Source organism: Mobula birostris, chromosome 19 (assembly GCF_030028105.1).
Source record: "Mobula birostris isolate sMobBir1 chromosome 19, sMobBir1.hap1, whole genome shotgun sequence".
Taxonomy (NCBI): domain Eukaryota; kingdom Metazoa; phylum Chordata; class Chondrichthyes; order Myliobatiformes; family Myliobatidae; genus Mobula; species Mobula birostris.
In genome coordinates this window covers 28,574,693-28,590,238 of record NC_092388.1, presented here as the reverse complement: position 1 = coordinate 28,590,238, position 15,546 = coordinate 28,574,693, and positions in this window count along the sequence as shown.

The window sequence follows — 15,546 nt, the reverse complement described above, 5'->3', positions numbered from 1 at the left end:
TGGTTCGAAAAAAGAGAGATATCTACAATAAATATAGGCAGCATGGAGTAAATGAGGTGCTCAAGGAATATAAAGAATGTGAAAAGAATCTTAGGAAGGAAATTAGAAAAGCTAAAAGAAGATATGAGGTTGCTTTGGCAAGTAAGGTGAAAATAAATCCCAAGGTTTTACCATTATATAAATATCAAAAGGATAGTGAGGGATAAAATTGGTCCCTTAGAGAATCAGAGTAGACAGCTATGTGGGGAGCCAAAAGAGATGGGGGAGATTCTGAATAATTTCTTTTCTTCAGTATTCACTAAGGAGAAGCATATTGAATTATGTAAGATAAGGAAAACAGGTGAGGAAGTTATGGAAACTATGATGATTAAAGAAGAGGAAGTACTGGAGCTTTTAAGGAATATAAAGGTGGATAAGTCTCCGGGTCCTGACAGGATATTCCCTAGGACCTTGAGGGAAGTTAGTGTGGAAATAGCAGGGGCTCTGACAGAAATATTTCAGATGTCATTAGAAACAGAGATGGTGCCGGAGGATTGGCATATTTCTCATGTTGTTCCATTGTTTAAAAAAGGGTTCTAAGAGTAAACCTAGCAATTATCGGCCTGTGAGTTTGATGTCAGTGGTGGGGAAATTGATCGAAAGTATTCTTAGAGATGGTATATATAATTATCTGGATAGACGGGGTCTGATTAGGAACGGTCAAAGTGGATTTGTGGGTGGAAGATCATGTTTGACAAATGTTATTGAATTTGTTGAAGAGGTTACTAGGAAAGTTGATGAGGGTAAAGTGGTGGATGTTGTCTATATGGGCTTCAGTAAGGCCTTTGACAAGGTCCTACATGGAAGGTTGGTTAGGAAGGTTCAATCGTTAAGTATTAAAATTGAAGTAGTAAAATGGATTCAGCAGTGGCTGGATGGGAGATGCCAGAGAGTGGTGGTGGATAACTGTTTGTCAGATTGGAGGCCAATGTCTGGTGATGTGCTCCAGGGATCTGTACTGGGTCCAATATTATTTGTCATATATTTTAATGACCTGGATGATGGGATGGTAAATTGGATGAGTAAGTATGCAGATGATACTAAGATAGGTGGAGTTGTGGATAATGAAGTAGGTTTTCAAAGCTTGCAGAGAGAGATTTAGGCCAGTTAGAAGAGTGGGCTGAAAGATGGCAGATGGAGTTTAATGCTGATAAATGTGAGGTGCTACATTTTGGTAGGACTAATCAAAATAGGACATACATGGTAAATGGTAGGGCATTGAAGAATGCAGTAGAACAGAGGGATCTAGGAATAATGGTGCATAGTTCCCTGAAGGTGGAATCTCATGAGGATAGGGTGGTGAAGAAAGCTTTTGGTATGCTGGCCTTTATAAATCAGAACATTGAGTATAGGAGTTGGGATGTAATATTGAAACTGTACAAGGCATTGGTGAGGTCAAATTTGGAGTATCGTGTACAGTTTTGGTCACTGAATTATAGGAAAGATGTCAACAAAATTGAGAGAGTACAGAGAAGATTTACTAGAATGTTACCTATGTTTCATCACCTAAGTTACAGAGAAAGGTTGAACAAGTTCTTTAGAACGTAAAAGGTTGAGGGGGTACTTGATAGAGGTATTTAAAAATAAGAGGGGAATAGATAGAGTTAACGTGGATAGACTATTTCCATTGAGAGTGGGGGAGAGTCAAACAAGAGGACATGAGTTGAGAGTTAAAGGGCAAAAGTTTAGAGGCAACATGAGGGGGAGCTTCTTGACTCGGAGAGTGGTAGCTGTGTGGAATGAGCTTCCAGCAGAAGTGGTTGAGGCAGGTCTGATGTTGTTGCTTAAAGTTAAATTGGACAGCTATATGGACAGGAGAGGAATGGATGGTTATGAGCTGAGTGCAGGTCGGTGGGACTAGGTGAGAGTAAGAGTTCAGCATGGACTAGAAGGGCTGAGATGGTCTGTTTCCGTGCTGTAATTGTTATATGGTTATAAATAACACTAGAGGGACTCCTTGCTGCTGTTCAACTTGTGTCAGCATTCTGGGATATGAAAGATCATGGGTTCCTAAACAGCATGTTCTTGTCAAGTCAGTATTGCACGTTAACAGGTACATGTGATCCATTTATCCTGCACATTTCCACTGGGTACTGACTGCATGAGACCTGATGTCTCTCCAACATGGCATATAGTGCAATTTTCAGACATAAATTTGAACCTCTGAGACAACCTGCCTTTCCATTCTTTTAATGACTGCATGGGTGGAATTTAATTCTGTCATGGAGCTAAACCAAAGTGAATAAATCCGAGAAATTTATCTTAAAGTCTCTGGAACTCTGTTCATTGAAGAATGGTGGAAGCAGTTATTAAATATATTTTTTAGATTTAGTTCTTTAAGATATTTGTGTTATTTCAAGCTTTAAATGTTTTTAATTCAAGTACTTTCATTGGTTGCGACCTAATTAGAGTTAGATCCTGATAAATGTACTATCAGACTGGCAGCTTTTCCAGATTATTGGATGTTATCAATACTCCAAAACACAATTTAAATTCACTTTTACACTACAGTAATAAAGTTTCCAATGAACTTGGAAAGTTCAAAGGGTTACCAGTAACCAGGGCACACATTAAGTTTAAAGGCAGGACTGGAACCGGGGTAGGGTGAGTTTCAAGGGAGTAAGGGAGTGGTAGACATGCTGATTTTCAGTGGAGTGTGGGAATCAGGCCCCATGTGAGTTTCAAGTTAGCATGGAAATGAGGGTGCTGGTCAGATTAATTGGAGCAGGGCCCCAGTTAGTTTCAGAGAAGCACAAGAAACCCCAAATGCTGAAGTGTCGGGATCCCCAGCTAGTCAGATGGTGGGTGATGAGAGTTTTACTCCTCATGTTTTCATGAGAGAGAGAGATATTCTCGAAAGAGAAAACATAGCTTCAAAATCAGGGGTAGGTATTTTCGAACCAAGATGCACTGAAATTTCTTCTCACAGAAGGTACGAGAATCTCTTACCTTGATCTTAGAAGTACTTAAAGTGGAAGTAAGATTACTTGGAAAATCAGGGAATTGAGGGATATAGAATCTGGCACAGAAGAGAGTTGTCTGGAGTAGGTCAGCCATGATCACTGTGAATGGTGGGGCAGACATGAAGGCCCAGGTGGATACTTCTGCTCCTGCTTTATAGTGCTTTGTGTTCACTAATTCTCAGTGTATAGGATTCAGTTTGTACAAGTACACTTATTCTTGATAAAAATGAACCTTTTATGGAGTGCTGCCTGTGATTACTAATGCTACCCTTTGGGTCTTAGTTCCAGGCATTTGTGCTAGGAAGTTGTGGCTTCAAAGCCATCTTCAGTGGCTTGAACACAGAAGATTAGGACAATATCCAACTGCAGTACTGAGAGAGTGCTGCAATGTTGCAAAAATGCTTTTTCAGATTAATATTTACCCAAGAGCCTATCAGAATAGCTGGGTGCACATGATACCTCAGTATAATATTGAAGTAGAGGATATGAGTTAACCTTAGTGTTTGACCTAAAATTTATCCTCCAACTCAGTAGTTTAACTGATCACTAATATTTGCTGTTTGTGGGACTTTGCTGAAAATTGGATTCCATGATTCCTACAGCACAACTATGATGATGCTTCAATATACTTTACCAACTGCAAAGCACTTTGGACCATCCTGAACAGATGTGGATGGTGTGATATCAAGACAAGAATTTTCTTTATTGCACTGTATTATGCAATCTAAAGCTGATGGAGACAAAGTATAGTTATTAGTAATGACTACTAGTTATCAACGTTAAAAATTCTCACATCAGGCACTGAATAAAACTGAATTACTTAATCTCCCTGCAAAAAACAAGAGATGTCACATAATACTGTTACAAATATGAAAATTTACTTAGCTTCTATACAATGCATGGCTTTACAACTAAGAAGTAATATGGTGCATCATATAGTAGGTTCATCATTGGTTCATCACATTCAGTATTTTTACAGTATAATACACACATTAATAAGTCAAAATAGATTAATTGAGAAGGTCCACAAATTTTTAACTATAAATTTCTTGGGGCTGAATGACTCCACAGTTTTATGTATTTAAATTGCAATTAATCATTAAAGAAGTGTGACAACATGTAATTAGTAATTAGGTATTAAAAGAATTCTCCAAATGCTGTTCCCCTACCCCCCACAGCAATTTCTGTGCAGGAATTTAAATTTGGTTATTTGCTTTGATGTTGATGATAAGCCACAGCTAATGAATTCTGCCATGGAGATTAAAAATGACATGAAGAATCTGTGCTCAGTTTTGAGCAAAAAAAAAGCATGTTCGTTCTGTTTTTCTGATGTTCAGTGCAATTATATGATGACTGGCAGTCTTGAGTAATGCCGCCCAGATATGAAAAAGCAATCATGGCAAATCAAATTCCCAAAACACTTCTGTCTTAATATTTCACAATCGGAAAGGATTTAAATCATTATTTTTTCATTTCCTGCTTACTATTGATTTCAATGATATAAAAATGAGTATCCTTCAGCATTGCATATACTTCTTGACTGAGGTCGGATGTAACAGTTTTCTAATCAATTCATGTCAATTCTGAAACAATACAGAAACAATTTTTTTTTTTGTTTAACAGCAAGTATGTCAGCAGTCATTCAAAATCCTCCTCTTTAATAATAGAATAGAGTCGTGCATTAGTCTGTACCCAGTGACTAGAGCTGGCTTTTCACTGCCAATTGCTGCATAGTAGATGAATTTCTGCTGGGGTCTTCTGACCCAGCTCTGTGTGAATTTGATAGATGATCAAAGTTACTCCCCAGAAGAAACAGGTATCATTGTCCATATTTTTAGCAAATTACCCAATTTCTCCAGAGGGGCTGGTGAGTGTTGATAGTGTTGACTTGCAGGAGGGCAAGCAGGTGTTAGTCACTCTCAATATGAGGGCACTGCAGGGAAGGCAAACATTTATTGCTCATCTCTAGTCACACTGAGATCAAGATACTGAGTTTCCTCCTGGAAGATCTGCTGTCAATGTGATGAATGCACTGTTAGGGCATTCCAGAAGTTTGACTAAGTAATGAAGAATGAGCAGAAATAAGTTGATAGCTTGGCTTGACGGGGAAGTTGAATGTAATTGTGTTCCCCATGTGTGGTTACACTCATCCTTCTCTTTGGTACACCTTATGAATTTGGGAGAAACCATTTTTAATAGATTGTTGCCAAGAACTTTGAGGAGATTGTTATAAGCCAATTAAACAAAAACACCCTGCAGAGTTCATTGCATAAGGGGAGTGAATACATTTTGAGCTGCAAACATCTATTTAGAGTTAATAATATTCAACTAAAAATTTCAAAGTACCTGCACAAACGTGGCAGAAGTGGAAATATACAAAGAATTTTTAAACTACAAAAAGTGGGATTTCTAATCTTTGTTAGCCTTTTCTTCATGAAGAAATAAAATAGATTAAAATAACGAGTAATTCTGTGCCTTGCAGAAGGTGGTTGGAAATTAATGTCCTACAATTGGCTTCTTGAATATCAAGAGGAGAATTATTGCTTTGAAGAGGAAGGCTGTAACTGCAGGATACTATTTCACTTATTACGATTTACAGGGAGACACTGCCAATTAACTGCATTGCTAGGGGGAGTGAAGGTCTAAACTTTGAAATGTTGGGGATGTGGCAGAGGAATGTCTTTTGTTACCAGAGCAAAATGCATCTGTGAGTGTCAGTTGTGGATTATACTCCACTTTGCATGTTCAATTCCTTTCAAATCAATGTGGATTTTAGTGCTCTTTGTTTTCTTATTGTCCACAGTATGCTGCTCTCCTAGCGGCCCATATCCAAGACTGGATGCTTTCCAGTAAAGCTTAAAAAGAACAAATTGTCAATCGATGTAAATGACCAAGGCAGTCTGCAAGATTAACCCATTATGTATTTTGATCAGTACTCTGTAAATCAGTCAGCTGAAGGTGATTGACTTAAAAGTAATTCAAGTTCAGGTTTAAAATTGTCATTCAACCGTTCACATGAATACAGCCAAGTGAAACAATGTTCCTCTGGAGCCAAGATGCAAAACATAGTACCAACAGTCACACACCACACACGGCACGTATAACATATTCTGATTGGTTGCTGGTTACTAGTGGTGTCCCGCAGGGGTCGGTGTTGGTGCCGCTCCTTTTTGCAATGTATATCAATGATGACACCAAGATAGTTGGAGGAGCAAGAAGTGTTGAAGAAACGGAAAGGTTGCAGAGAGACTTGGTCAGTTTAGGAGAGTGGGCAAAGAACTGGCAGATGAGATACAATGTTGAGAAATGTACGGTTGTACATTTTGGAAGAAGAAATAATCGGGCAGATTATTATTTAGATGGGGAGAAAATTCAAAAATCAGAAGTGCAAAGGGACTTGGTGGTCCTCATGCAGGTTACCCTAAAGATTAACCACCAGGTTGGATAGGCAGTAAGGAGATCGAATGCTATGTTGGCATTCATTTCACGAGGAATAGTGTATAAGGGTAAGGGGGTGTTGATGAGGCTCTATGGGGCACTGGTGAGACCTCATTTGGAAAACTGTGAGCAGTTTTGGGCCCCCTATCTTAGAAGGGATGTTCTGATGTTAGAGAGAGTTCAGAGAAGATTTACGAGGATGATTCCTGGAATGCAGGGGCTAACATATGAGAAGTGTTTGTTGGCTCTTGGACTGTATTCATTAGAGTATAGAAGAATGAGGGGGATCTCATAGAAACATTTTGAATGTTGAAAGGGTTGGACAGAGTAGATGTGGAAAGGCTGTTTCCCTTGGTGGGTGAGTCCAGGACAAAAGTCCACCGTCTTAGAATTAGAGGGTACCCATTTAAAACAGAGATGAGGAGAAATTTTTTTAGCCAGAGGGTCGTGGATTTGTGGAATTTGTTGCCACATACAGCTGTGGAGGCCCAATCATTGAGGGTGTTTAAGGAGGAGATTGATTGGTGTCTAATTAGTCAGGGTGTCAAGGAATATGGGGAAAAAGCCGGAAATTGGAACTGGATGGGAGAATAGTTTAGCTCATGGTGGAGTGGCAGAGCAGACTCGATGGGCCAAATGGCCTGCTTCTGCTCCTTTGTCTTGTGATCTTGTGATATAATTATAGTGGTAGAAAAACATGCAGTTAAAAAAATATATAAGAATACTAATACAGCCCAAGTTCCTGAGTGTCATGACCTGAAGATTGATGGTTCATAGATGTTGGCCCGGAGATGAAGGCAATCCATCTTGTCTTCTCCACAGTGAACACTGGAAGACAGCACTGACAGGAGAGGCCAACCCACAACCCAGTGTAGAATCCAACAATGTGCAGCTAACTTAGGTGTCTACTTTTGCTGCTGCCTACAACGGCAAACCTCAAGGGATCAGGGCCATGTCCACACAACAACCCAGGCAACGCAGCTTCCCCACCATCGGTCTCCCCAATAAACCAAAGAATCGGATTTGCAATATTCTGCCTTACCAATGTCCAACAGCTTCTTGGGATCACAAGGAAAACACCCAAGTCAGTCATTTTTACCATTTGTTGGTTCATGCACCACCTGACTCCTTTTTCCTTGGTCGGCTGAAGCAGGCTGCAGCACGAAACTCGCCAGTCCAGCTCCACAGCTATCCTGAATATTTGATGATCCTTTTAAATTTTGCATATTGAAATGGGGTCCCTTCTGGTACTAAAAGCTGTGTATTCCATTTGTATTGAACTCATTGTATCAACAGTATTGTTGAGATTTAATTTCATGGTACAGGTGTCAACTCAGCAGTGCTTTCTTCCTACCTGGGTCTAGTAATGATTTAGCTCTGATATGGGAACACAGAGGATCATGGCATGCCATGCAATTGTTGTTTAATGAAGTGTCAACATGGTCACAATCTCCTACCTCAACCCTCACCGAAAAATGTTCGGTTCATGTGTGAAACAGTACAGTCTACTCACTTCAACACAGACGATGCCTAACATTCCACAGTACTGTTGCACAGACGCTATAAGATTGCAGCACAAGCACACCAGCTGAAAATTCAGGTTGCTGTTCTAAAAGGCGCGTGCAAATCAACCAGGCACCACCTCTATACTGAGTGAATTTGGAAGTGAAATGGCTACAACTGATCGAGGAGAGGAAACAGAACATGACTTTGGAAGAGACTTGGAGAGGCTGGTGGAGAGGTGTACAGTGAGCAAAAGGGACCCCGCTGGCCTGCAGTCTCCAAGCAGATGGTTGCTTGGGATATATCTGCCACATGCCAAAATCCTACATCTGTGCCATCTGGATCCCTGTACATTGGGGGACCTTGCAATGTTTGTAACCTTTGTACTTTCTGTCCTTATCCATTGGACTGTAAGAAAAAAAAATGATGAAGTCTGTTTTTCATTGTGTGAGATCCTGTGTGTTCTCATTAACACCACAGCAGGATGTAGCAGAAAACTTTAGCACTTGTCTAGGTTCATTCTGAAGGGAGGAATGTTTGAGTCATAGTGCTTTCATTCAACAATGGTCCAAGCAAATGTCTGATCCTGTATTTGAAGCTGCAAGAGTTTATTGATTTCAATGGGGGCTGTGTTATTGAAACATATCCTGTGTTAACATTGGTCCACATGGGACAGCTTAACTCCTTGCAAAGACTAGATGCATAAATCTTATTTTTTCACCATTTCCATGCCTCTTCCCATTTGGCCCAATGTTTGTCTATGTAACTCCATTCCCTGCATTGCATTTCTGTGTCTTCCAGCAAGATGAGCATTTGATGCAATCAAGTACCCACTGGAACCCAATTTTAAGAATGCAAATGTAGTTTTTTTTTGTGTCAAGGATTAAATATAAATTAGGTCTGTAAGGTAAGCGACTGGCCAAGCAGGGTACTATTGAACAGTTTAGAAAATAATATATCTTTGAAATAGCATGTTTTCAGGGAAATATGTGAAAACTACGTAGTCATTGAATAAACAAGGACAGATACTTCTCAGAGTAGTAAGGTTGAAGATCTCACTGGAAGACAAAATAAAAAAAACAGATGTTGCACTATTACTGATGTCACTCTGAAGAATTTCATAATCAAAATGGCCTTTCTGGAACTAATAAAGTTCATGGCAGAAAGTCAAGGTGCAATTTTTGCAACAAGTACTACGAGACTAGGAAATGTAGGCAATTATATTCTACTCAGGTTTCAATCTATCTTTTATGAATATGCATCTCTAGACTAGTGTCTTCTGTCCTTTCTCTGTGTGCAGTAGTCTGAAAGAAAATCCACATATGCAGGCATAAGCACTTCAGATTAAATATCTTTGTTGAAAACTGCATGCTGGACTGTCATTGCGGCCACCTTTTGGATGAGTCATTAAACTGATGTCCCTCCTGTCTCATATGTGGATGTAATAAAAAAAATCTTAAGGTACTACTTTGATAGAAAATAGTTGAATTATCCAAGCTATCTTGGGCAATATTTAGTCTGTAGTCAATACAATTACAGCACTTTTATTGGACATTATCAGAATATTGTAGGTGGGAATTTACTGCCCAGATAGATTAGTTCATTGCCTATATTTCAAGGCAATAATACACTTCAAACTTGACTTGCTTCAATAATTTTAGATTACGAAAGAGAGAATATCCTGACTATTGTGTCCAATCCACGCAACGGGCTATCTATTGTACGCCCATTGTAAAACTCTTGGTCTCAAGCCTTGTAGATCACTGCACAACTGGTGCTCATCCAAGTATTCCTGTATTATCCACACTTTCAGGCAATCAGTTCTACAGCCAATCTTCTGGCCAGAAAGTATTTTCCTCGGTTGCACTCTATTTCAGCTACTAATAATTTTAATTCAAACCCCAGTCTTTTTTTGACCTCACTAAAAGTACAGAAGATTTGCTTGTCCCTATCCACTCTATCAGCACTTTTCATATATTCATACAAGTCAATTCATTCATCTCCCATCTGCTCGGAAAAAATGTCTGCCTCCTCCATAGCTGCACATTCATAAGACACCCCACCATCAAAATGATCTTCAAAAGGTTATGCCTCAAGAAGGCAGCATCCACCACAAGCAACCCTCACCATCAACATGCCCTCTTCTCATTACTACCATCAGGAAGGAGTGACAAAAGCCTGAAGACCACACACAATGTTTTGGAACAATTTCTTCATCGCTGTCATCAGATTTCTGAGCAATCCATAAACTCATTCTTTTTGTTGCACAAACTATTTATTTATTTGTTCATGTACCCATTACTTATTTATTTGTTTCTTTGCTTATATATTTATTTAGTTGTTTTTTATCTAGTTATTATTTGCTTATAATTAATTGATTCATCCATTTACTTTTTCATTCATTCATTTGTTCTTCCATCCACTTACCTATCTGTCTATATATCTGCCAGTCTATCTACCTACCTGTTTGTTTATTTATTGTAGCTTATAGTAACTTGTTGTGGTTGCACTATACTTCTGCCACAAAACAAAACTTTAAACCTGATTTTAGTTCTAGGATAGTCAATCTTAACAAAATTCCCTTTGGACTATCCTCTCTATATCACATCCCATTTACATGATTAGAAATATAGGCTGTAAGATAAAATTATATTTCCGATGAAGCACATATCTTCACAAGCCAGATGTACTTCAACTAATACTTGTGTCTGATTTTTTTATATGAGAGCTGACGATTGTGAATGCTTCCCTCCATCTGGTAGCTTGATTTTCCTTGTTTAGGGAAGGCAGTAGGTGGGATGCTAAGAAATTATTAGAATGTTTAGCCATTTGGGTATTACAATTCCATTAGATAATTATTAAGCTTCTTTGCATAATTGTATTTTTGCTATTTTAAAATAAGAAATAAATTATACTCAGTGGCCACTTTATGAGGTACAACTGTACACAAGCATACCAGCTTGTTAATGCAAGTATATAATCAGCCAATCATGTCGCAGCATTTCACAAAATTCCATGTGCATCAAAAATATTTGATTGAAGAGAGGCTGAAAGGAAACTCTATGTATCTTGGTATCTTGGAACAAAATGGAAACTTACATTTACACTCAGTGGTCACATTATTAGGTATGTCTGTACACCTCAATCATGCAAATACCTAATTAGTCATTCATGTGGCAGTGACTCAGTACATAAAATATGCAGAGATGCTCATGAGGTTCAGTTTTTCTTTGAAGCAAACATTGGAATGTGGAAGAAATGCAAATTAAGTGTCTTTGACTGTGGAATGATTGTTGGTGCCAGATGGGGTGGTTTGAGTATCTCAGAAACTGCTAATCTCCATGCACAATTTTCATGCACAGCAGTCTTTAAGGTTTATAGAGAATGGTGTGAAAGACAAAAACATCCAGTGAGTGGTGGTTTGGTGGGCGAAAAAGCCTTGCTATTGAAAAGTGGTCAGAGGAGAATGAGTAGACTGTTTCAAGCTGACAGGAAGATGACAGTAACTCAAATAACTACGAGTTACAAATAACTACGTGTTACAACAGGGGTGTGCAGAAGAGCATCACTGAATGTACAACATATTAAAACTTGAAGTGGATGGGCTACAGCAAAAGAAGACCACAAATACACATTTAGTGCCAAACTTTTGAAGTAAGGTGTCATAACGTAGCTCATTTCCACATTCAAAGCACTGAAATATAAACAATTAATCAGTTCAAAGTTGCTTCTTTGCTAAAAAGATGTGGTGAAGCTCAAGTCTCATGATCACAACCATCTATATTTTGGCTTCCAGGTTTCAAGAGCACTGGAATCAGTGTATTTTAGATGAATTAATTTACCCTGATGGTCTGTTCTTTAATGTCTGGATTTTGTGTGGTCAAAGAGGAACAAAACTTGGGCAAAATCAGGTCAGGCAACAAAACACGATCTCCCGAAAATTGTTGTAATAACAATTTTCCAGCTCAGGAATTTCAGGCATTATCGTAAACTGCAATTGCTAGTCTGCAGAAGTTTGACAATAGCTGTGATTAACAGCAACTGTGATTTATGTAGTTGGAAATGGAAACTGCTTTGCAAGGATTTTTTGAGTTTGTTTGGTAGAAACCATTGAAGAGGCGTTCTCTGAGTGATTAAGGTCCAGATTAACAATCCAACATTTTAAAAACTGACTTCCTTTGAAGTTGTTGTTCCCACACTAATCATTCAAGTTGTTTACAATATATATTAATGACTTGGATGAGGGAATTAAATGCAGCATCTCCAAGTTTGCGGATGACACGAAGCTGGGTGGCAGTGTTAGCTGTGAGGAGGATGCTAAGAGGATGCAGGGTGACTTGGATAGGTTGGGTGAGTGGGCAAATTCATGGCAGATGCAATTTAATGTGGATAAATGTGAAGTTATCCACTTTGGTGGCAAAAATAGGAAAACAGATTATTATCTGAATGGTGGCCGATTAGGAAAAGGGGAGGTGCAACGAGACCTGGGTGTCATTATACACCAGTCATTGAAAGTGGGCATGCAGGTACAGCAGGCGGTGAAAAAGGCAAATGGTATGCTGGCATTTATAGCGAGAGGATTCGAGTACAGGAGCAGGGAGGTACTACTGCAGTTGTACAAGGCCTTGGTGAGACCACACCTGGAGTATTGTGTGCAGTTTTGGTCCCCTAATCTGAGGAGAGACATCCTTGCCATAGAGGGAGTACAAAGAAGGTTCACCAGATTGATTCCTGGGATGGCAGGACTTTCATATGAAGAAAGACTGGATGAACTGGACTTGTACTCATTGGAATTTAGAAGATTGAGGGGGGATCTGATTGAAACATATAAAATCCTAAAGTGATTGGACAGGCTAGATGCAGGAAGATTGTTCCCGATGTTGGGGAAGTCCAGAACGAGGGGCCACAGTTTGAGGATAGAGGGGAAGCCTTTTAGGACCGAGATTAGGAAAAACTTCTTCACACAGAGAGTGGTGAATCTGTGGAATTCTCTGCCACAGGAAACATTTGAGGCCAGTTCATTGGCTATATTTAAGAGGGAGTTAGATATGGTCCTTGTGGCTACGGGGGTCAGGGGGTATGGAGGGAAGGCTGGGGTGGGGTTCTGAGTTGGATGATCAGCCATGATCATAATAAATGGCGGTGCAGGCTCGAAGGGCCGAATGGCCTACTCTTGCACCTATTTTCTATGTTTTTATTTTCTATGTTTCTATTCCATGCCCCCTCCTCTTTACTTTAAATCAGAGTTTCAACTATTTCATTTCATGCTCTACAGATTTTCAGAACATGTATAACACACAAAGCATTAGTCCATTCATTATACCAGTACCAATTCAATGAACAGTATTTGTACCAGTCAAGAAAGAGAAGTGTGACATAGACTCACCTTTAAACACTGGGTCCTTAGCTAGGCAGGCCATAGTTCACCAACTGATTGCCCAAGTATTCTTTAAATTTTACCACTCCTTTCAGGCAATGAGCTCCTGACCTGCCACTCTTTGGGCTTGTTTTCGTATTTACCTTTCCTCTAATCAGTCAACAAATTGCTTTAATTCTTCACTGAGCAACTTATAATTCATCTATGAGAAGTAGATGCTTTCTTTCCACTCTCTCATCTCCTCTCAATACTATAGCACCACTCACCCAACACCCAACACAACCCCTCCCACAGACCCACATTTGCTCCCGCTGTGCCAAAAAAAAATCTTAATTTTTCCTTCATAGCTAAACTTTCCAGTCCTGATAACATCTAAGTAGTCTCTTCAGTGTTTTCTTTGTATCTTTCCTCAAATGTAATACTCAAGTGTTAGTGTAACAACCATTGAAAACAATTCTTACATAACCACCTGCTTCTATATACTATGTCTTGACTAATATGAACAGGTCCAGTTGTTCAGCACCTTCTGCCTGCATTTAACCAGCTTCCCTCTCTTCTTGCTCCTACTGTAGGTTGGGAGTTGCAGGAGTTCTGGGTCCCACACCACTAAGTTTGGCAACAGTTGATGTCCTGCAATTGCTGGGCTCCCAAATGGGCTTCAGTTGCTTCAGTGCTTAACGGACTCTACAGCTGTGGATTCTCTTTAGGGACTCTACAGTTAATGCTTCATGTGTTTTTGTTTTTTTTCACTATTTGTGCAATATGATTAAGATGTCAAGGCTGAGAGTGAAAGAAGAATCAATGTGTACAGCTCACTATTCTGCGAGGTTTGCTCGCTTTAGCGCTGAACTGACTCTGCAGCTGTGGCCTGCAACCATCTGCACTCGTCTCAGTGCTGAACTGGCTCTGTGACTGTAGCCTGCAGCTATTGGGCTCCTGGACCAGCTTCACACCTCTCAGCATTAAATTGGACTCACATTTGGGACTCTGCGGTTAAAGTTCTCTATATCACTTATGTATGTTTTTATTGTTTGCACAATTTGTTCTTTTCTTTACACATTGGGTGTTTGATGGTTTTATTTCAATTGTGTTTCCTTGTTTTGTGGCTGCCTGCAAGAAGATGAATTTCAATGTAGTATGTACCATTCATACTTTAATAATAAATGTACCTTGAACTTAATAATAAAAACTCTTATGTATCTTTCAAACCATATTACCTACCTGTCATGTTACTATTGATGATCTGTGAACATAAACCAAAGTGGTCTACAACTCACAATAAGTTCCCATCAATGGTTATACCCTTATTAATTAACTGGATTAAATTTCATTTGACATTTCTCTGCCCAATGGAATAAGCCATCTATATCCTCCTGAAAGCAAAAGCTCCCTTCCTCTTTTTCAATCATATGGCTAATTTTATATCTTCTGCAAACTTCTTTATCACTCTACTTACTCTTAAGTCTAAATTATTAACATACACAATAAATATTGAGGAAGCCCATTGGTACCAGGCTTCCAATCACAAAAATGTCTATCAATCATCACTGACTGCTTTCTAGGAGTTTTGGATCCAAGTTACTCTCCTTCCATGGAGTCAATTGTTTTAATTATTTTTGAACAGGAGCAGGTAAGACAGGGGAATGAAAATAACCTTGTTAAAATCCTTTTTAAAGTTGTCAAGTTCAACCCAAGTTCAAAATATTGTCATTCGACCATACACATGTGTACTGCCAAATGAAACAAAGTTCTCCCCAAACAAGGAGCTTCAAAAATAATGAGACCTGTATGGTGGCAAGTAGTGCCAAGGCCTGTGGGAAGAAGCTATTTCCCATCCTAACATTTCTTATCCTAATGCTGTGGTACCTACTGCCTGTCGATAAGGGGCAAAATAGATTGTTGGATGGATGGGAGGGATCATTAACAATGTTAGGGGCCCTGTGTATGCAGAGCTCTTGATAAGTTTCTCGGACAGATGGAAGAGAGATCCTAATGATCCTTTCAGCAGTGCTCGCAATCCTTTCTAGGGACTTGCAGTCAGACAATAATGCAGCTGGTTAGGACACTCCCAGTGGTGCTCCTGTTAAAATTGATTAGAATATTTAGGGTGGGGAAGTCGCAAGGCCTCATGAATTGAAGTCATTGCTGTGCTTTCTTGACCAAAGAGTTGTTGTTGAGGGACCAGGTGAAATCATCCACTATGTACACTCCCAGAAACTTGGTACT